This window comes from Falco cherrug, chromosome 10, assembly GCF_023634085.1.
Source record: "Falco cherrug isolate bFalChe1 chromosome 10, bFalChe1.pri, whole genome shotgun sequence".
Lineage (NCBI taxonomy): Eukaryota > Metazoa > Chordata > Aves > Falconiformes > Falconidae > Falco > Falco cherrug.
The window spans coordinates 19736219-19756529 of NC_073706.1; the positions used below are offsets into that span (position 1 = coordinate 19736219).

Genomic DNA, 20311 nt, shown 5'->3' on the forward strand with positions numbered 1-20311 from the left:
CGATTTTGGAATGTTATACCTTGCTTTCTATCAGGGCCTGCTGGGATTTCTGATGCACTGTTTCAACACCCCATTATGAAGCTCCAGTTTGTTGAATCAGAAACACTTTTATTCACCAGCCACGCACATCAATGAGCAAAGCAAAGCAGGCATGTGCTACCCATAAAAATACTCATTATAACAGCTTGAAATGTCAGCTGTGGGACATGAGCTAAAAGTTTGATGTTGCAGCATACAGAATTTGCTCAATGTGTGATGTAAGCTTCTTAATCCTATGAATAAAGTCGCAAGCTGTGGGTGTGTGAAAATGAAAGAGAGGTTCTCAGGGTGCTTTTAAATCCTTTTTCATTATTTGATTTATTATTATCCTCATGTCATCCTTTTACTGCCCTTACCAACTTCTAAATAAAAAAAATACCTTCCATGCGAGGCTGTGACATGCTGACAGTCAGCCACCACGCACCCATCCAGCCAATTCCTTATCTACCAAATAGCCCATCCATCACCCCCGGATCCCTCCGCTTTAGAGAGAAGGATGTTGTAAGGGACCATGTCAAAGGCCTTACAGAAGTCTAGACAGATGACATCGTAGCTCTTCCCTCGTCCACTAACGTAGTCACTCCACCATGATTTTTTCATTCCTCACTTGCCAGCCATATACATTACAAGTTAATTATTTTTTTTTTCCCCACTTATGGTAAAAAGCTACTATAGACACAAGCAAGACAAAAAACTTCAAAATGGCAGCCTGCATTGTAGTGAAAAAAATGATTTCCATGTGTAGTTTCTCCTACAGCTTTCTTAACACAAAATCTTGCAACAGCATGGGTTGTCCCCACTATTTGCCAGCTGGCAGGTTTAAACTTGCAGAATTCGTGTTCATTCTGATTAATTCATTTTCCCCTACATTTATTTTTGATTTATAAATTAAAATGAACTATTAAAAGCTTCCAATTGGAGTTGGATTTATGCCCCTGCTCTTTCATCATTTGAAGTATGTGGAAAGCCTCCACTTTCTTTTAGTGGTCCCTAACGTACGTTGCACAAAGGGTGACAGAGGAGTGATCGGTTACAAGTCCAGTGTTGAGCCCCGCAGGTGCTGCACAAAGTTTGCACTTTATAGCAATGCCCACAGATTGCAAACCTAAGCCATGTAGAAGAATTTTATTTACTATGCAGGAAGACTTGTAAGCACAGTTTTAGGCAAATTAGTAGCCCATAGCAATTATTTACTGTCTAATGCATGTAGTAAATGGCTGGGATCAGCATGGTGGTGGATCTTCTGTTGCCTCTCCCTGGTTGTAGCTAAAACTCTGCAATATTTCCTGCCCAAGCTGTCCTTTGTTGCTAAATCTTTTTCTGCAACAAACTACTTAGATTGAGGGCAAGCTCCAAGTGGTGGTTTCTGCTTTGGACAGACTTTGTGGGCAGGTAAAAAGGAGCAGTAGGAGTTTGAAGGCAGGCCACCTCTAACTAGCAGCAGTATGCTCTTTTTATCCGGAGGATGTTAAGGCAGCAGGCTGGGAGCACGTCCTGCTTTCTGTGCTCTCTGGCATGAGATAAGATTTAGCAGGGTGTGATAACAGAGTAGAAAAAGTACTGAGGAAACTTTTCCCTGACTCAAAAAAATATGTTATTGGGACTGTGATTTACAGTTTGACCATCCCTCCAAAACCTGTCCTCTTCAACGAACCAAGGGACCTGTGAGAAGAAAAATCTCAACTCCATTTTCCTCCTTTAATCTTTTTAATTCTGTGTATCATAGGCATGAGTTCCTCATTCTAACCAGTTACATTTAAAAATATTTGGTGACTAAAGGTACTGTGTCTTATTTTTAACTAACGTCTCCTTTTTTCCTGTACGGACCGTTAATTTGCAGCCTTGCTAATTTCCCAGTTCAAAATCAGAATATCCCTAGATAGTTTCATTGTAGTCATAAATAGGATCTGTGTAGGTTATCTTGCCACCTTCATCTCTTGCTAATAACAACTTGTGAAGGGATTTACCTCAGGGCTACTCTCCAGTTTTGCTGCTCCTGATGTTTTGCTGCTTGCTCTTCCCGCTCTGAGTTTCTTTGATAGGAATCCTGGTGGGGTGTCACATCTAATGCCCAGATGGAGGCAGCCAGGCTGTTTCTGTGTGAGCTGTCCTTCTCTATACAAGCCTATTGATATTTCTTACCACAGGTACACCCAGTGTCTTATGCACAGCAAAGGAGAAGAGATCCCCGCTAATTTCTTGCAAATTGTAAGTATGCCAAGAGTAACAGAAATAACGGCAGCAAATCTAAGTAGTTGGCTCTTCCAGGGAGCTGTACAAGAGCCCTGCTCCCTGTCCTCACATTGTGATGCCTTTCAGGCCTTGATCAGCATTGACTGCAGTCCTTCCACGTCGCCCTCTTGATTCAACTCAAGTGGCTCTTCTCCCCTCACCTGCTTGTTGCAGCAGGAGAGACAAACCCAGGTTTGGTTCTCCATGCCAGCGTGGTTTCTTCTTTCTCACCAGCGTTCTCCTGGAGTGGTTGTTCCCCTCGGTCCTGCTCCCTAAGTCTGTAGTACCATAAGTCTTCTGTGCCTACCTCAAGGATCCTGTTACCTCCTTTTCTCTCAGCGCCTTCCCAACACCATTCCAGCCTGATTCCCTCAAGCTCCAATTCTCCTTCTAGCCCAGCTGCAGTGCCCTTTACCCTGGCATGGACAGTCACCCAGTGTCAGCGTAGCTGGGGCTGGGTCAAGGGAATAAAAGTTTGCCTTCCGTTTTGTTCTTAATGAAAGCATGACTTCAGAAAAATCTGTGGAATATAACTTCCTTTGCTGCTGCTTCTTCAGAGCTGCAATGCTTGTGGAGCAGAAGATTCCTGGAAAAGGAACACTCTCCTGACAAGCAAGTTTTTTAATGACCTCAGATACTAAAAGCAAGGTTGAGGCACTGCTGCCTTGTTTATACAACTACTTTATTATCTTCCATGAGGGTGTTGTCACTGTTTAGTTGCATGAACCAAGGTGTGTCTTGCCTTCTTCTTGCTGTAGTGTCTGAATCTGCTGACAGCAATATAATTCCTCTTGTCCCTAAAAAACACCCTTTTAACATGTTTCCCACTGTAGAGCTACCCTAGGGACAGGGCAAGGTTGCATGGATTTTAAATAAAATCTATGGCAAGGTGATCAAGAGTTGTCTCTGATCATGGAATGGTTTGGGTTGGAAGGAACCTTTATAAAAGACATCAAGTCCAACCCCCCGAAACAAGCAGGGACATCTTCAAGTAGATCAGGTTGCTCAGAGCCCCATCCAACCTAGCCTTGAATGTTTCTGGGGGTGGGGCATCTACCACCTCATAACCTCATAATCATAACCAGTATCTCTTCCTCTATTCTTTTTATAAGAAAAGCCGCGCTGTGTCAGGGCCTTGAGTACACTAACAGGTCTTAATGGCCCTGAACAGCCTTACCTGGACCCACACCTTGACCAGGGTTTCCATCTAAACTCAGCTCTGGGTCTTCATTCCCTCCCTGCGCTCAGCTAGGCTTGGCCATGGATCCCACTGACCCTGACCCATGGACCTGCTTCATCACCACAAGCTTTTTCCTGGTTTTGGGACTTGGTTGGGCCTGGCTGCCATCCTAGACCTGCCTTGCTCAGCTCTCCGACACTGTGAGACAGATCCTAGCTGACATGGCCCTGCTGCCTGTGGCAGTCCTGTTCTCCATCTTGTGGGGAGCTGCGCACCTTGGCTCCGTCCTGACGGACTACTCTTGGTCTGCAGCTAGAGCTTGTACCTCGAGTGCCATCTAGGTCTTTCTGTGACTAGCCAAAGAAGCTTCCCAGAGCATTTGCAGACTTCTAAACTGACTTGTGTCCTGCTCATTTCATCTAGAATCACAGAATATCTTGGGTTGGAAGGGAGCCCTAAGGATCATCGAGCCCAACTCCCTGTTCCTTGCAGGACTACCTAAACCACACAACTAAGAGCATCATCCAGATGCTCCTTGAGCTTCGAGAGGCTTGATGCCATGACCTCTGTACTCGTCGGAGTGCTAGGAGAGGTGGAAAATCCTGGCATGATTTCCACAGGAGGAAATCTGTTTGCAATTCAAACAGTTTAGAGCTAAGGCCTCTCTCCAGGAGAAAAATCGGAAAGAATTAGGAAAAATAATCCAAGTTTGCCTCCTTGTGGTATTGTCCTGCTGTTACGCTGGAAATGAACCACTTTTTCCTTTCTTTGTATGAATTCCTCCCTGTTTGCTGCTGAGACCGGAACAGCTGTGTTCGTAATGGGTTTCTTTGAGCAGCCCATGTCTTTCAGCACTTCAGTCGTTATTTTGGAGACCCTAATGCCGGCCAGCGCTGTTCAGGTAGGACAAAGACATGATGCAGTTTTGCCTGATAATACCAGGCACTACAACACAGTGCTCCTGCATTGAAGTCCTGTGCATAGCACAGAAATTTTACCCAAAGAAGCGTAATGACAATATGAAACACCTGAATATCTTTCTCCTGAATTACTACTGCTATCATTTGAATTAGGTGCATTTGGAAATGAAAAGGCAGTGCGGTCGTTAACTATTTGTTAATAGCACACAGTTATGCAGCTGGAGTTACTCAATCGAAGCACAGTTCGGTGGGTAAAAGAATCCAAACTGTCTTCAGCAAGAGAGTCTGGCACTGTTTAAGACAGAGCAGGAAGCCAATAAACATTAAAAATATAGTAGGAATATAAGGACTTGCAGGGAAATAAAAGGAATTACAGGGAAAGGCTCAGGAAATGGTTAAGGGCCTTTCTCCTTACGCAGCCCCCTCCCACAGGTGAAAGAGACCCTCATCCTCAGAGTTTTATGAAAAATCTTATGTCCAGGGAAGACTGAAACAATATTTTTTGAGACTGGTTGACTGATTCACCAGCAAAGCTTCAGCTTGCTTACCAGCTACCCCTGGTCTTTGCGATTCTTTCAGCAATAAACAAAACCACACACAACCAAAAGCCAAAGCCACACCAGGCTACACACTTTTAAAAATTATTTCCGAATTACACAGTTATCAGTCTTCTTAGGAAGTAAGGAACCTTGCCATCAACAGCTGTAACAAACTCATAGAAATGAACAAGAGGAAAATCTTGGACAACTTCTCATTCCCAGCCTAAGAAAATGCAGAGTACAGAAAGGCAAATTCTGTACTTCTCGTTTAGAAAGCATTAAAAAAAATAATTTCAGAATTTTGCTAAAAGTATTTGATTAAAATCACTGGAAGATCTCTTTCCCCAGGACAATGGGCAAATTACAAACCCCACAATGGCGAGTGGGTAAACCACATGCTAGGTATGGGGCTAGCTGTGGCCACTTGGAAATACTAGTTTCTAAGTAGCTCATAAAGAGAGAAAAGATGAGATAATAACTTGAACATTGTGGGTTAATTTGTAATAACAGTGCATTTGAGAGCCAGGACTACATGGGACTTAGAATTTACAACTTTAAGCCAAATCCTGTACATTTAGAGCAGCCACTCCAGCACCTGTAGAAGGAGGACAGCTGTCCACTTGGGAATTCACAGTGTGAAGTTCACAACAGCGGCTTGCAGATGTTTTTGCTCCCTCTGTGTCCTGACTGCTCTGCATCTTGTTCTTTGAATGAATTTGATTCACATGTTTCCCCAACAAATTGTGGGGGCTTGTTCATAAACCAGAGAACCTGGCAGTCACTTGCCTGCGAGCTTAAACAAGGCGGTTCAGCATTCTCACCTCACATGCAATTAGTGTTGTTTTTTGACATGATGTGGAGAAAGGAGCAAGCAACAGGCATGTTTCTCTAGCACCTTCTTTTTTGATATAGCTTTGGATACTGTGAAGAGTTCACCAGTGTCCAGGAGGACATGTCATCTTTGAGGAAATGATCTTGGCAACCACAGAAGCTGTTCTTTGCTACCAGCATATGGTGCCTCATTTTCTGAGGGGGAGAGACTCAGGGTCTGGGTGACAGGTCAGAGTTCTTGAGTTCCCTCCTGCACAAGAATAGTCCAAAACCCTTCTCCAAGAAATGGAGCACAGGAATAGCTCCATGGCCTCTTGTACTAGCCTCTTGTTTCAATCTGTCTTGCAAAAAGTGGAAGGGGATTTAGTCTGACAGTAAATTCTTGACCTAAAACTGCAACAGACAGCAAGACACAGACAAAGGATCAGTCTGGCCGAACTGAATATTTAGTTATTCTGCGCATTTTCAAATTCAAATAAACCTACAAGCAAGGGTATTTACTCCACTCCAACATGCAAAGTGAGTTAACAGAAGTCTCAAGAGAGAGCACAGTGTTTGTTTGAGTACAGTTTGAGTCTAAATAACAGAGCCTAGTTTCTCATAACTTTATTTTCTTTAATTGCAAGTTCCAGTTGAAAGGGTCTTTTTTTTTTTTCCTCTTTTTTTTTTTAACACATTAGTTCCTCTCGGTCTCATAACAGCTGAGCCCTCAGTGGAGACACTTGAATGAGCTTTCAGAACCAACTGTTAGTTTATACAAACTTGTAGGAACTGATTCTGGGCTTATTTTAATTAAATTTAGTGTAGAGGTCCCAGTGAGTTCAATAGTTGTTGGCTGGGAGGAAAAGTGAGCTGATAAACAGGCAGGCACCTGTCAAATCTCATTTTCTTGGAAAACCAAGCTAAAAAATGTCGAAGAAACGTTTGTGGCTTACAAGCTGTGATTTATTTTTCAAACGAAACAGGGAAGAAAAGAGCAAAGAAACTAGTCCTTTTCTCTCATACCCAACCAAGGCACTGAGGTCTGCTCCTTTTGACCCGTCCTTTCCTCAGGACACTTCCCGCTTGCCCTATTTTAATATCCCTTGCAAAATTGCATTACTTTAATATCTGCGAGGCAGCCTACCTGAAGGTTCTGTCTGGATAATGAGTTACTGCAGCAAATACAGAAGGAGCTCAGGGCGTGAGTAACCAGTGTGAAGTCCATGACCATTTGCTGTCCACTTTCCACCGCTAATTGCTATGTGTCAGCTCTGCGCCTGCAGTGGAAAAAGGTAAATACTTTAAAAGCTGAATAGAAATTCTGCACGTGAGTACTTAGATCAAGGTCCTGGTTAAGGAGAGAATAGAAAGTAAAGGGTGACATGAGGCTAGGTCATGTTCGGGTCTGTAGGTTTCCTAAGACGTGATGCTAGCAGGGCATTAAAACCTGGTCCACTATGGGAAATTATTGGTGATATGCCATAAAAATATGGCAGTGACTGCAACAGGTGCTCTCTTTCAGTGCTGATGTGGTAAAATTGTGATTTCCCAACCTGTTTCAAGCTGGCTCACGAACACTGTGGAAACCCAGGGATGTTCCTGTCCAAAGCAGGTCCCACTTCCTTATGCAGGACAAATGGACCTTTTTTAGTATACATCTAAAATCAGATTGTCAAACCCAAAATGCAAGTTACAGAGTTAAACTAAAATAAGAGTATAGGGCTTTTTAAAGCCTAAAAATACTAGCAATATTTCTAAAATAATAAAAAAAAAACATTTTAAGAACTTAAAAGGAATTTCTTTCCCCTGTCCCACCCCTACCCCAAGAAAACCTTCTCCCACCACTCACCAATTTCTGAGTTCCTCTTATGTACACAGGTCACAGTTGCAGGTTTTTTCTGAGTAAGCATAAGGCACCTTTTTCCCCTTCTTCTCTTCACTCTGTGAATACAGGATTCTTTTTTTCTACTTTTGTGACCGCTGAGAATGTTACTGTGACAAAAAATACCCAGAATTGTAGTGCTCACAATAGAAAAGCAAGTGCTGATAGTGCCACTGAAAATGCATCCCAAAAGAAAACAACATAGGTCAGTGTCTTGGGATAAATACCAAGGCATTAGAAATAGCAGAAGTTTTTAATCTCTCTCCTTATTAGGTTATGTCTAGGGGCAGTTTACAGAGAGAAGGGATGTGGTGTCCTGGCCTAGGTTTAGGCTTGCATCTGCTTTGCTTGCTCGATGTAATAGCCTGTGACACACTGGTAGTGCTCGGGGCCGACCCCAGCAGCCTGGGCTAATGAAGCTCATTCCTTTGCCTCAATCTGCCCCAGTCACAAAGCCCTTGCACGCCGCTTACAAAGGGGGGAAAAAAATTGCATTATGTCCCTTATATAATCCCCTTTGTTTCTATTTAATTTAATTATGCTGCCCTTAACCTTTTGCTCCAGGATGCTGGGAGCTCCTGCTATATAGAAGGTTGTATTTTGAGATCCAGATTTCCCCGGTATAATCCCAGCTGCTGTCAAGCTTTATGTTTCATGCCTGAAAGACAGCACTTGCAATGCTGGGCCAGCCAATATATTGTGGAGTGGCTTGTGTGTCTGGCATCACTGCCTCCTTAGGTTTATAATCTATGAGCAATTAGTATATAAGCAACTAGTAGCTGCCCAGGGCTAAGATTAAACAATTAGTACTCCACTTGCTTATCCAGAAGGATCCCACAGGCATAGTCCAAGGTCTCTGTTTGTCTAATCAAGGATTAGGAGCAATTAAGTAAAGTAAAATGCAATACTTGCATGATATCCACTAATACCCATCAGCTGGACTGGCACAAAACACTTAAGTGTTTTTAAAATGCAATTGATTTCCTCCAAGGTTAATCCTGCAGGCAGTACATCTAAAGAAAATATTGTACTAGAACCTGGTGTTTATAGACACAGCAGAAAAAAACATTCCATCTAGTTAACCTATGTAACAGTAAACCACAAATCCAAGTAAATGACCCAGGGTCTGTGCCTCAATGAGCTAGTTTCAACTAGAAGGGGAGAGCTCTTGATCCATCAATTCAAGGATGCAGAACTGAAATGACCTGCAGTCCTATGCCTGAAATTCAGTGAAGGAGTCGTCATATAACCTCTGATTCGTGTTATGTGGGGAGTGACATCAGTTAGTCTATCAGTCTTTTCTGACAACAGAAAAGAGACACAGAGAGGGTACTTGTGATGACAAACTGGATTATTTTATGCCTGTGTTACTTCTCCCCAAATATTTACAAGGAAGCTCACAGCATCCCGTCTCTCCAGGTGGCAGCTGTCCAGGGAATCTCAGGAACTGGGAGATGGGATGCTTCAGATGCACATGAAAATTCACCTTAAACCCACAAATACTGTGCAGTTGATCCGTGGAAGATATGCAGGGATTGTGCAACCAAATATAAAAGTATTTGTCATAATTTATGATTTTTTTTTCTAATAACTGTTTGAGACCTGTCAAACTTCCCATCCTGTGTTTCTAAATGCTGTAGGTAGAGAGACAAGCAAAAACTGTGCATAGAACAGCTTACATTTAAATTTTATCATAAGGACCCTGGTAGCATGTCCATGAAATAAAAAAAATTACCATAGTAGGTATAAAACTGCTTATAACAGTCTAATAGGAGCTGTAACTCATACATTGCTAATTCTAATAATAGATTCTATTCAGTGTATATGCTGTCCTGCATGCTCAATTGCTTTTGAAGTATACATTTTGGGTTATGTATGGTTAAATAAGTTCCTGAACATGTAGCACTGAGGGAAAACACCTCAATGTTTCACACTGCTGAGGACTGCAGTAGTTATAAGATTTCATTTCAAGATTTTAATTCACATAAATTCAGGAGCAAAGATTTTTTTAATTTTTGAAGAACAGACTGATGGCTGAGTTGTTGTCAGGTTTCAGTTCTTACAGACTCTGTCTATCTTTACATCTCAACCTGTGACTTAAGGTCCCATGTCCTGTGGGCATCCAAGGTCTATAAAGGATTAAAAATTGTCCTCAAACCTTGGGGACCATGCAGACCTCCTTAGATGGCAGTCCCAAGTCTATTTATTTCCCTCTGCCTGGTCAGTACCTTTGGTCTACCTCATCCTTGGAATCTTCAGGCCTCACAAAAAGCAATGAAGATAATTAGGCCTGGAGAGGGGGAAGGGAAAGGGAAAGGAAAAAACAAAGAGAGGGAGAAAATGGCTGGCACTGGCTCAAAGTGGTACTAGATGAGTAAACACAACATCTCGTATTTTAGTCTGAAATAAGTGAACAAAAAAGAAAAGGGTGAACATGGTTTTTCTGCCTTCAATTACATTTTTAGATAGAATTATTGATTTTAGCCTTAGACTCTTTAAGTATTGCTTTTGGAGAAGACAGAAGTTCCATTTCAAAAATAAGAAACTTTGATGATAGCTAAGCAGGGCACAGAATACTGTGAGCTTAACTGAACAATGTGCAACGGCTTGTTTTGTCCCTGAGCATGAGCAACAATATATGACCACTGCCTGCCCTTAGATGAAGGTGTTTCTAATATAATAACCCTCTTAAAGGAAGTACCGCAATGCAATATTCACTTATCTATGCCAAAATACCTAACACCATTTCTATTGGTTGATTGAATTATATTATCTGTTCTAAGTATGTTGAACCACTACACTTCTACTAGAAAGGCACTGTAATTATATAATTAATTTTATGGTTCCTTATCAACACGTAAGAAGCTTTCAACAGATACCGAATCTAGTTATACATATTCAAAAGCACAGATGAAGGTGACTTGCCTGTGATTTACACGACACCGATTGTTTGAATTGCAGCCTTTGTTGTACAACACAGAAGTTACAGTTAATAAATCCACATAGTTCCAGAGCTAGCTGCACTTCTGGGCCTGGGGATGTGAAGTTAGTTGGCATGTATCCTATACCTATGCCGCCTATAGAAATTTAAATTTCTAAATGCAATTGCAAGCCAAAAATCTCTGTTAACCTGATAAATTCTGTTTGGCAAGCAAGAATTACTTGTATGGTTTGGCTAACATAGCAGTTGCCGTTAACTTCCCATTTATGTTTCTTTCCATGTAGAAGCAGAAGGAAGAAGATCCTGAAAGAAAGGATGAGTTGTGATAAAATGTGGATCCAGCCACTCCAGGTGAAACAAGGCATTTAGGTAACCTAGATGGTGCTAGGCACAGGTTGTGCAAGGAACCAGTCCAGCTACAAAATATAGATCCTCCCTTTTAATCTTGATAATGGTTCCTAACTGACAGAAGTAATTATATTGCCCTGCTTTTCTCCCCCTCATTTCCCTCAAATAAAAGTGGCTAAATTGTTCTCACGGAGTGAGTGGGTGTCTCAGGTTTTGTAAGACAGTTCTAAGTGTGCAACATGCTAATTCTGGGTTGAAAGCGATTGAATAACTTGACTGTGATTTTAATATTCTGTCTCCCTTGGGGAGAGTAAAGAAAAAATCATGTAGACTCATTACTGAAGGTAAGGAATGAAGAATGTACATTGGTAATTGTAAAAGAGTAATTCTGCAAAAGTTTATTTCAATTGTTTGGTTTTCTATTTCAGTTGCTTCTTCAGATTTTTTCTGAAATTTGTTCCAATCATTAAAAAATAAATAAATAAAAGAAAAGGTGGTGATAAGAGCTAAAAGTACAATTCCTTAAAGAACCATGTTATTTCACTTATAATAAAGCAGATGAAGAGGTAAATTGGCCACGGTCCATAACAAATGGAAGGAATACAAAGAAAATCTGAGTAGATCTCAAGTGCTTCCATTTCCTTTAAATCTTAAACTTGTGCTGCCTCCAGCAATGACTGTTTAGAAAAAGAACACTATCAGCCCTAACACTGAAGGACTCATTAAATAGGATTCATCTTGCCTAGCTTTATGAAGTTAAGCATCTAGTCTAAGCTAGTGTCTAGGTTCTCTTGTCAATGAAGTGAGACACACATCACTGGATGTAATTTACACTGTCCATTTAGAGCAAAAATAAATAAATTGTTTAGATTATCCATTTTTAGACAGCTAAAGCAAAGCGAATGAATTAATTCATTGTATCTGAACTATTCTGATGCTCACATCATCCTTTTTTGAGACAGAGAGATGCCGTGGAGCACTTTCTATATCTGTATCTCCACACAGCATAATCCTTAAACCTGTAGATGATAAAAAGAGGCTAGTTTGTTGAAGTAAATAATCTACTTGGAATATACTGAAATAAAGATGAATTAAAAATACTTATGCTTACCTACTACTATGTTTAAGTTGTCCTTTTTCTGTTATGATGTTGTAGTCACATTTTTCCATCCTTCATTTTCAGGTTGTTCTGTTTCTGTATGAGACAGTCACAAACAGAGCAAAAGAAGCCGCTCAAATTAAAAGTACTTTTTTATAGAGTCTGCATGCTCAGTACCCTGTATATATTGCCTGAGCACCCTTTAATGTAAGTAAATATTACTATGCCTTTAAAAAAAAAAAAGTATTTGCAGCGTCACCATATCGGCTATACTGCTTCCAATGACTGAATTACCTGAAAGAGTTAAGCCAAGAGCCGTATGAGCACAGCTGCACTCAAGATAACTTCTTGTTCATTTGTAGGGTCTAGAGCATGTATACATGGGCACTGAGTTTTCCAGGAGCTGGAATCGATGATCCTTTATGGGTTCCTTCCAACTTGAGATATCCTATGATTCTAACATGATCTGGCTGGGCTCACACAGGAATTCAAAGGCTGAGAAAGAATACAATACATTTCTAAACCCTGGAATAAAATCCTAAGTGCTGTTTTAATTAAAGATGTCTTGAGAGGGGCAGTGCAACTGTCTGATAATCACCTACAATCAACAAGGCAGGGAAAAATCACAGGAGAGCAACGATGTCTACAGGCCAATGCTATGCTAAGATGCACTCTGAAAAAGAAAAAAAACAAACTTGTATCAGTCAAGGAATTACCAGCAGTAAAAGAAAAATATTAGTGGTCTTGTACAAGTCTGGTGAAATCTCTTCTAGATGATGGTGCAAACTGTCGGTTGCCTTTTCCACAGAAAGATTCATTCAGAACTGAAGAGGGAGAGTGACTTGGTAGATCAGTGAAATGCTATGTTGATCAGACACTAAAGAAACCTAGCACATTATCAGGTGATGTTTCCAGTGTTTTTCACCAAACAAAAAGTCAAGAACCAACACAACTGTAATGTATATGTATGTATTTAAATTTTGCAGAGCAGTATGATTTTTTTGCTGTTCTTTGTGGCGAGTGTGAAGAAATACTATGTTTGCTCCCGGTGATGAAGTGCTTAAAGACAGGAAGTACTTCTCATGAGATCTAGTGAAAGAAGCATATGTTATGCCCATAATGTTATAGAAGCAACTTCTCAGGAAGATAATTGATAGTGTTGTGCAATGTGTTTTCACCTGCTATTTGATGTGACTTGTCTGTACCTGTTGACATACCTTAGATGGGAAGGCTGGGTGGATCTCTATCTTATGAGGAAAGTAGTAATAACCATTTTTCTCCAAATATTACCATAGAAAAAACTTTTACAAATGTTGTCTGCAAGTCTCTGCAGAGTGTGGACAAAGTCTACAAGCTCCATGTGCAGGAAATCATTGCTGGCTTACGAGCATTGTGCTGCTTCGTCTCTTGGAATTTGCAGTTCCTGTCCTGTATAGGAAAAAGAGTGGGTGGGTGCAGTGGCATAACAAAAAAATCACAGAATCACAGAATGGTTTGAGTTGGAAGGGACCGTAAGGATCACCTAGTCCACTCCCCTGCCAGAGGCAGGGACACTTTCCGCCAGCCCAGGCTGCTCCCAGCCCCGTCCAGCCTGGCCCTGAGCACTGCCAGGGATGGGGCACCCACAGCTGCTCTGGGCAGCCTGGGCCAGCGCCTTGCCACCCTTGTAGCAAAGAATTTCTGAGGGATTTCAGCCTCTCCTTGACCCCTTTCGTGTACAGAGGACAGCGTTACATGTAAACTTTCAAATAGCCATAACTCCTACCTGTGCTGGTTTGCACGGATTACATCAAGTAGCTGGAAATAGGATTCTCTTCCATGCATTTGAAGGCAGGGAGGTGAAAGTGTAGTGCCAGGATCCTGGCCAAAAGACTAAAAGCATCCAGACTTTGAGACAGTCTGGTAATCTGTATGGGGTGATCTACGGCCACATAAAATTGAAGCATCCACTCAAAGTGTGTATCTCAATGCACTGTCCAGAGAGTGTCTAACTGGTCTCCTAAGGTAGGTAGCTAACAGAAGTTAGACACTTAAAGTTAGGTATGATGAGTCTAGACCTAAATGTTTGGCCTTGTAGGGAAAACAGACAAATTCTGTTCACTGCAATTCTAAAATAAAATAAGAGTGTCTGTGTATGCATGGAGAGAGGGCGGATGAGGCTGTCTGGTAGATCAGAACATCATTCAAACAAGGTAAAGATCCGGGCATAACCTTAACTCTGTTTTCAATTCTTCACATGACTGAGTTTGAAATAGTTTAACCGTTTCCTGATTTTCAGTTGTTGGAGTTTATAGAACAGCTATGGAACAGGATAACATGAAAGTTATGTAGATCGATAAAGCTTGCAGTTGCAGTATTTCCTGTTTGTTCTAATAAGACAGTAATGCTTCCAGTGGGAGTAAGTGATCACGCACCTAATTCTACGTGTAGGTTTTATGTGATTCTTTATTAGGCCTTCCCTTTCTGTCCTCTGTTGGAGTAGCAAGGTAATTGCTGTCATGCACTGTAAAGCGAGGTGTGAGAAACAAGGCTGATGAGAGAAATCACTTCCACAGTGATGTTACAAAATCTATTATGCAGCAACTTTAAGTACGTGTCCGTAACTTTTGTATCCAACACCTTTTTCAGCTTATCTTCCATTTACCCTATTAACAGTACTAGAAGTTACTCCACATTAACACACCCCAGGTAGCAGAGTGTTAGGTGAATGCCTGTTTTCTTTGCTGCGTTGCCTGAGTTGGAGAGAAACTCAACAAATTAAGTCAGACTGTTTGGGTACTGAATGAGCTATCCTCCCTTACTTGCAACATGTAGTAATGGTTCCCATAAACCATCATGCCATTCTTCATATAGTTCAAGTTTTTCTCTTCCATGTTCTTGTGACATAGTATTCATAGCTTGGCTCAAATGACTTTCAAACGTGTTTTGAGTTTCCATGGCTCTGGGAAGCTCCTCCTTCATCTTGACGTTCCTACCTGCCTTGTTCAGACATGTGGAGCTACGTATTTAGTGACTCTTCAGCACTAAATTTGTGACAGGGAACTTCTGGTCTGATTTAGACAGAAGTATGGTGCTTTGAAAACCAAGTTGGAATTAAGTAAATGGGAATAATGCAAGGTTTTCCTAAGAGTTTAGGTTGTTAAGAGTGAGGGGAAATAGCTGGCAGAATGCTTCCATACGTTTCTGTAATTTCTTCAAGGGATTAAGGCATCCACCCCAAGCTTGTGGGTGCAGTTATCACCAAAACAGGGCATAATCAGCTGTACTAGCCAAAAAGGGTGTAACATGGTACGACAGAAAAGAGATTATATCACTCTTTCTATTCAGCAAGTCTGTGCTGCAGATCTTGAGTCATACACTGATGCTTTCTGGGGGGCAGTAGATAAGATCTGTTATTGTGAAAGAACACGTTACATCATATGAAGATGTAAAGATACGATTCTGTCAATGCCACCCTTCCATTCATACTGTAAAACCTTGTATCTGTGTTTCTGCACTGATATCTCATGCGAACATGGCAGCCATAGCACAACTGTTTATGTGACCATCTGGAGTGGTGAGCAGCAGCAAGTTACTGGGCATAAGCATAGGAAGTCGTTCAGTCAGAATACAGAGGATTTTTTCCAGCTGTTTCATACATTCTTTGTCTCTTTACTGACCTCCACTAGGTTACATCACTTACTCTCTCAGAAATTTCTGCAAAGTGGCACAAACAGAAACCACCTTTGCTGCATCGTTATCAAGAGGACCTCTCAGCACAGTGCTGGGTAACTAGTGGAGCGCACCCAAATAATGGGGAGCATCTGGAAAGAATGTGGCTAGCATCAGCTCTGTGCCACATCAGCTGCTCCACTAAAGCACTAGTTATCAGAGCCTTGCTCACCCGATCTTTTGTAGACCTGTGTTCAGGACCATTAACAAAATGCAATGAATTTCTAAAGATTTACTAAAGGTCCTTGCCAGCATTGTTACTGCTCCAACACAACTCTCCTGTGTGGCTCTAGAGGAAGTGTTCGGATTAAGCTATATGCCACTGGTGATCTTTTCCCTAAAACATGTTCTTCAATTCAAGGCCAAAAGGGAGAGTTCATGGTCATCGAGTATTTCCACGAAGCAACAACAGTTGCAGTGTTTTGAACTGGAGGGGAATACGGATCAGCACACTTAGGATTCATTTTTTATGCATACGGTGTGCCACCACCCCTGAGGATTTTTGTAGTGTTCTTGTAATCAACTTTTATGAAAGGTATAAAGAGGTTAAGAGATGCTCTGCTATACTCTTACACAGGTCCATTGCTATTTACATTTGTCAATCTGATCAATGACCAATGAAAATGATGGGGGACCCACAATTTCTCTTGGCAACTTGTTCCATTGTCTCACCACAATTATAAAAAAAAAAAAAAAAAAAAAAGGCTAAAGCCTTTGGGATTACTCTTATCTCCCGATCTTGCTTTTGCAGCTCCTGTGAACTGCAGGGATTGCTTGCAGCCAGGATAAAGTGGGGAAGCTGCCACAAGTAGTGCATCAATCAACCCTGTAGCAACCACAGCAGCTGCTTCCAGGAACATACCTTTAGGAAACGTGTCCCTCCTAAATGCCGCCCAGCATCACTCGGACAGAAAGCAAATTCCCAAGCAGTTTTCCAAGCAAGCTTCTGTAGTTATTGCATGTGCTTCTTCTGACCCTCAAGATGGACAAACCTGAAAAAAATCAGCCAGTTAACGAGTGTCCAACTGCTAGCGAGTTTGTGGGCAAAAATTGTGCTCATCACGTTTCCTTGCCTGACTGCTATTTTAATGCCATGGAAACTTGTGGTAAACACACACCAAACGTTCAGCAAGCTCCTTGGGAGTTCTTGCCTTCTGGTATATGCAGGAAAGGTAGAAAATGGTGGTAAATTAACATCTATACAAAAACCATCTATACAAAGAAGTGATTGCTTCCTTTCTTTGACAGAAAAAAAAAAAAAAAAAAGACAAATAGTTCCCTGATCTTCCGTAGTTAAGGGATGTTTGAGGTTCATGGAAATAATTTTGAGCCCATTATTGTTTCAAATTCTGTATTAGCTGGACTTTGCATTCTGTATTTTCCATTATTCATTTCTCTAGTTAGTACCGTCAGATTTCTTTCATTTTAGCATGCTGGAATACCCCAGAGAATGGACGAACTTGGAAAACACAGATATTTTGTTTCTGGGATCTGTGCTGTCCTTATAGATTGGTCCCATGGCCAAATCATTACGCCCTGCAAGACTTCAGCTGCCAGCTCAACTGTCCTCACACCTGAGTGTGAAGCATATTAAATAGGCTGTGCACTATAACGGGAAAATGCCTGTTTATTTCCTGCTCTCTCTTTTTAAGCACGTATGATAAAAATCCAGCTCAAGGGCTGTAAGTGAAATTAATAGGAAGAGGGTTTACTTTGCTCCAGAGATGCTGAAGAACACATAAATCTTCATCAGCTCAGTGCTTTTGGACAGCAACAGCATCATCGCTTCCAACAAGACACAATATTCAGAATCTATTTATTCTAAGGCAAACTGATACCTGTGATACTGGAGTTATCTTGTCCTGCTTGAGCTCTGCATCCTCACAAGCTGTGCATCTTGGCCTCAGCAAAAACTGTGGAAGAGAGTAGAAGTTGGAATATTTGCTAATAGGTATGTCTATAGTGCAGATTCATGTAATCCAGTGCAGAGAAAGCCATGCTGGCACTAGTCAGCAAGGTAAATTTGTGTGTGTGGGGACTTCTGCGTTCTCCTGTGTAGCCTGATCATGTGTGCACATTCTGGTTTGGAGCAAACTTGATTATATCCACACCGAGTTGCTTTGGGAATATATCCAGGACATTGTGGGTGAAGTAAGGAACTCTTCATTACTAAGAGCAGTTTCATGAGACACTGTAAATTCAGCAGGCTCTTTGGTTAATCTGGGAGGCAGACAAAAAGAAGTGAAAGAAGCATTCATTAAGAAAATCTGTAATGCTTTAGTGAGGTCTGTACATTTTGGAATAGGTCAGTTGCTTAGTCTTTTGGATGTATATTTTAAGAAAAATTAAGAAATTATCTTAGTTTGACTGGAAGATTTTACCAAGAGCATATAGCCCTGAAAGATAGTAACTTAGGAAAGGATGAAAAACACAGAAGGCTCTTGGTAAGAAGAGAAACCTGAGGAATGGAAAAACGAGTACAATTAATGCCACAGTATTAGTAAGGGTGACACTGCACAAAACTGTGGAGTCCTTTTATTGCTGCTTTTTGTTGTGGTGTTTTCTCAAAAAAGATAGAAAAGCAGAGTTAAGGAGCAAAGTGACTTAGAAAAAGAGGAGTAACAGTCCTGAGATTGGAATTTTTGGCTGAATTTGGCAAAATTTGGTTGAATTTTGGAGACTGTAAAAACATCTGGTGTTGCAACATCATGAAATAACCAGGTACTGGGAGCAGATTATTTTGCAGAGAAACTGCTTGCTGATTTTTCGGATTCATCAGTGATGGTGATTACGTGCACAGTATTTAAACCCACTGTATGTTACAGATAGGCCTCCAGTGTTAGTCACACAGTTGCCCAAATCTGTGTTATTTTGGGGCAGAGGACAGAGATTAGCTAAACAACTTCATTTTGTCACACAACTATTCTTAATAAGTATTTGCACAGAGTCACTCTGGGGCTGGAATGCAGTAAGGCACTGGTTCTGGCCTGTTTAGGATGACTAAATTAAATCAGATGAAAGATGGTGGAAAAGCAGGCACACGAGCAGATCAGTTAAGTTGAAGGCATGGATGTACAAAAGCAATTTCTTCCACAGTTGGAGAATTTCTGGGAAAATTCCTTTTCTACAGACTGAATTAACGGCTCAGCTCAGTCTCAGCTGTGCTTCAGGCCTCCAACTGCCCCCTTTGTGCTCTGTCAACGCCGTGATCTCCTTCCCTGTCCCCAGCCCTGCCTAGAGGCTATCACACCATTGCTTTTTCATGCTCATGTCTTTGAGAGATCAATAACACCAGGCCTGTACTTAGAAATAAATGCAAGGACACAATTCATTTCTGAATACTTCCAAGTACTAGAGGAAAACCAAAGTTCTCTGATTCATCTCTTGATGAAATGCTTCCTGTCCTAGTTAATTTGGAAGTCGAGGTGTCTACCCAGTGAATAAGACAAACCATGTATTTCTTTTAAGCAGTCGGATTCAAAGGACAATTTTCTTTTGACAAATTGCACAACAAAGAGGATTGCGGTCTGCTGATAAGACAGGTCTTTTGGGCACCTGGATGTCCAGGAAGATGGAAAAATCACTAATACTGGTGCTGAGAAGACGGAAAGAAGAAAGGCATGGGAACTAGGCTCTGCTTTAGGCATATGATGGAGACTGATACATTTTTGAGTTATGGAGCTTGCAATACCAGTAGTAATTGCAGTAGTAGAAGTCAGACCTCTTCTGTATGCCAGCTGATTTAAGAGTACAGGACAAACACAAGAAAAAAAAAAGTGGTCAACAAAAGCTTGAGGAGCTAGAAAGGTAAACCAGCCATCTTTGCTGTTGTGGCTCCTCTGGAGTCACTGTCTTGCTGTGCACAGCAGATTGAGGTTAGTAACACAGAATTTGTTTTTCTTACCTCTTCCTTTACTCTCATACATTTGCAGGATGCCTTTGTAGCATTCCATGTTGACAAGGTGCTGGTAAGCAAGTACTTGGAGTTGCTGCAGATTGGGGAGCTGGCACCAGATCAATGCAGTATCGAGCCCACTAAAAATATAAGTCTATTCTTGTACATCAGAACAAAGGTAGAGTAAAGGGAAATATTCTAAAATTAGACCTTGTTCTTCTGTATCAGCATAGCCCCTGGAAGAATGTGATCCAGGTTCTTCACAATTTTTTGTGTTACTGCTTAGAAACAATACATGAATATTAGTCTTAATCCACATGATGTGGCTGAGAATAAGATTCCTGAAGGTGACTTTTTTATCACAGTAACTCTAAATAAATATCAGAGCCTTGTTTTGCTCCAATGAGTAACACAGCTATCACCTTTTCTCCTTTCCCTTGCTTTGAAAAAGAGCTAACCAAACATTATGTAGTTCTTTTCAGCTGGTAGTAAACTCTCAGACTGTTCTCTCTCCTGTTGAGGGAGAGACAGCAGGATTGAGTGTTTCAGCCTTGAATTAAGTTTCATTGCCCTTTTGGACAGCCTGTTATAGCAGTCTCAAGGTCATTCACAGGATGATCATTCACAGAAGGACTGTCAGAGTAACCAGTCTGGTATGTCAAAGAAAACCTCATGAAAGAGGCATGGAAAACAGAATGGGAAGTCTCAGAGT

General features: G+C 41.2%; 1 long non-coding RNA gene and 1 pseudogene across 4 annotated transcripts in view; one reads left to right on the top strand and one right to left on the bottom strand.

Annotated features, from left to right (window-relative positions):
- LOC106631119 (acyl-CoA (8-3)-desaturase-like) overlaps window positions 1-20311 on the top strand; it is a 47984-nt pseudogene that overhangs the window by 20654 nt on the left and 7019 nt on the right.
- LOC114015623 (uncharacterized) overlaps window positions 1-20311 on the bottom strand; it is a 43024-nt gene that overhangs the window by 14225 nt on the left and 8488 nt on the right. For 3 of the 4 annotated variants that reach the window (XR_008734263.1, XR_008734265.1, XR_008734262.1), the window contains exons 2-6: window positions 17543-17617; window positions 16567-16696; window positions 12006-13421; window positions 7573-7664; window positions 6868-7000 (exon numbers count right to left, since the gene is read on the bottom strand). This is a non-coding gene — a long non-coding RNA (uncharacterized LOC114015623). The remainder of the gene's footprint in view (window positions 1-6867; window positions 7001-7572; window positions 7665-12005; window positions 13422-16566; window positions 16697-17542; window positions 17618-20311) is intronic. The other variant, XR_008734264.1, reaches the window with a different exon arrangement.